This window comes from Jaculus jaculus, chromosome 7 (genome assembly GCF_020740685.1).
Source record: "Jaculus jaculus isolate mJacJac1 chromosome 7, mJacJac1.mat.Y.cur, whole genome shotgun sequence".
Classification (NCBI taxonomy): Eukaryota; Metazoa; Chordata; class Mammalia; order Rodentia; family Dipodidae; genus Jaculus; species Jaculus jaculus.
This window is the reverse complement of record NC_059108.1, coordinates 154679519-154681707: the sequence shown is the minus strand read 5'-3', so window position 1 is coordinate 154681707 and position 2189 is coordinate 154679519. Positions and strand designations below refer to the sequence as shown.

Here is a 2189-nt window from a genome sequence, read left to right as displayed (position 1 = left end):
ATATATATTAAAAAAAAACAGTTGTATGGAAAACATCTGCTAATTTCCCCAGCACTAGCGTGTCTTACTTTTGAATAAGAGATATGTATGAAACAAGGGGTTAAGTTCATGCCAGGAGCACTGTGAGGGATGAATTCTTCATTCTCTTGAATGTTCTCTGAGTACATACAAGGTCAGAGCCCTGAAGGAAGAGAATAAGGTGTGGAAGATGTCTTTCCTGCCCTATGAAACTCAAGGTCCAGGGCTAGAGGGGCCAGAGTGAGGTGTGCTATAATGAAGATGCGTAACTGGCTGTAAGAATCCAAGAGTGTAAGAAAGTTATACCCAGGTGACCTGTTGTTATGGTTTGAATGTAACATATTCCAGTAGACCCAAGAGTTTGAACACTTGGTCCCCGGCCGGCCGGCGGTGCTGTTTGAGAAGGCTGTGGACCGTTCAGGAGGTGGAGTCTTGCTGGAGGAAGTGGATTCCTGGGGGGCAGCCTCGATGTTTCACAGCGCAGCCCGACTTCCTGTCCTCCCTGATTCTTCCTGACGCTGGCTACACCGCGAAAGCTGCTGCCTCCTGCCGCCTTGCCTCCTCTGTCGTGATGGGAAGCAGCCGCTGGAACTGTGAGCTAGAATAAACCCTCTCCTTCCTCAAGCTGCTTCTGGTCAAGTGTTTGGTCACAGCAACAAGAAAGTAATTACTACCCCTGGCCAATGAGCTGTGAGAAACAAACCAACCCAGGACAGGGATGGGCAGTTGGGGCCTCACGCTGAGCCCAGGGGTCCGTGGTAGCTCCTTTGCTGTGTTGCCTGGAGAGGTCTCAAGGGTCCAGATTAAGCCAGGTGTGCGGGTGGGCTCTGGATGAGGTGACTGTTGTGTTCCCAGGCCCCATGAAGTACGTAGTTCTCCCCCACATGGCTGGGCATCTTCTCAGCCTTGAAGCCCTCAATAGGGAGGGGGAGGAAGAGGAGGAGGAGGCTGCCCTTGCATCCTGCCTCACTTGTTGAATTGGGCCATCTTGTGTCCTGTGCTTCCAGCCCTGGACTGGGGTTTATACCTTCGTCTCCTGTTTCCCAAGCCTTTAGCCTTGGACTAAATCAGACCATTAGTTTTTCTGGGTCTTTACTGACAGACAGCACATGCTGGGGTTTCTCAGCCTGCATAAACACCTCTGTTGTGTGTTTCTCTCTTCCTCTCTGTGTGTATGTGTGTGTGTGTGTCTTGAATCTATTTCTCCAGAGAACCTTGATTGACCCAGGTGCCCCCCAAGGCTACAAAGGTGAATTGTACAATAGCCGAACACCTAAAAACCCGACTGCTCCCCTGAGCAGCCAGGGCGGCTTGCTTAACCCATCCTGTGCTCGGACTGCGGAACACAGTTTTGGTTTGTCAATGACAAGAATGTGCGATGGGCTGCCGAACCTGAGAGAGCTGCCGCCTGGCCTGGCCTGCTGCTATTACTGGTTGACTTTGACTTTGGAAAGAGGAATTCTGGTTCTCCATTTTGAGTGGCATTGTACAGAAATTTATGGTTATATTGATCCAGAAACATCAAACTAATTTATTTTTTTCAATTTGTATGGGGTATCACACCCTGTTGAATATGTAAAGTCTTATCTGCGTGGATTTGATTAAAATAGAATAATGTCTTCTCAAAATAAATTTAAGTCTGCATGCCTACATTCTTTTTTGTTTGTTTGTGTGTTTTTTTGTTTTTCCATGGTAGGGTCTCTAGCTCAGGCTGACCTGGAATTCACTATATAGTCTCAGGGTGACCTCGAACTCACGGCGATCCTCCTACCTCTGCCTTCCGAGTGCTGGGATGAAAGGCGTGCGCCCCCACGCCCGGCTGCCTACATTCTTTAACAGCTGCTCAGAGTCCTTCATGGGCATCTGTGGAACCAGAGGGCTGTGGCTGGGCTTCCGAGGGCTGGGGGAGTTTCTACAACTGTAAGCTGGGCGCTGTGAAGATTTGCATTCTGTAATTTTTTTTCTAGGAAGGAGACCCCAAGGCTGCCACCTCTTCCCAACGGCTCTGGGGCTCCTCTGGAGGAGGGGTCAGGAGCTCAGGGCAGTCCTGCGCAGGTGGGGGTCCCGGCAGCTGGCTGAAGGCAGGTGCTACTTCCAGACGCCACTTCTGCATTCCTCCCATGGTCCTGTGGGAGGCTGCGGCTGCAGCTGGGCCATCGAATGATGGGGCT

General features: G+C 50.7%; 1 long non-coding RNA gene across 1 annotated transcript; it reads left to right on the top strand.

Moving 5' to 3' along the window:
* The first annotated feature begins 544 nt into the window (after positions 1–544).
* On the top strand, positions 545–1668 carry LOC123462063. Its single transcript, XR_006638074.1, has 2 exons — positions 545–681; positions 1228–1668. It is a non-coding gene; the product is annotated as an uncharacterized LOC123462063 (long non-coding RNA).
* Positions 1669–2189: the final 521 nt, after the last annotated feature.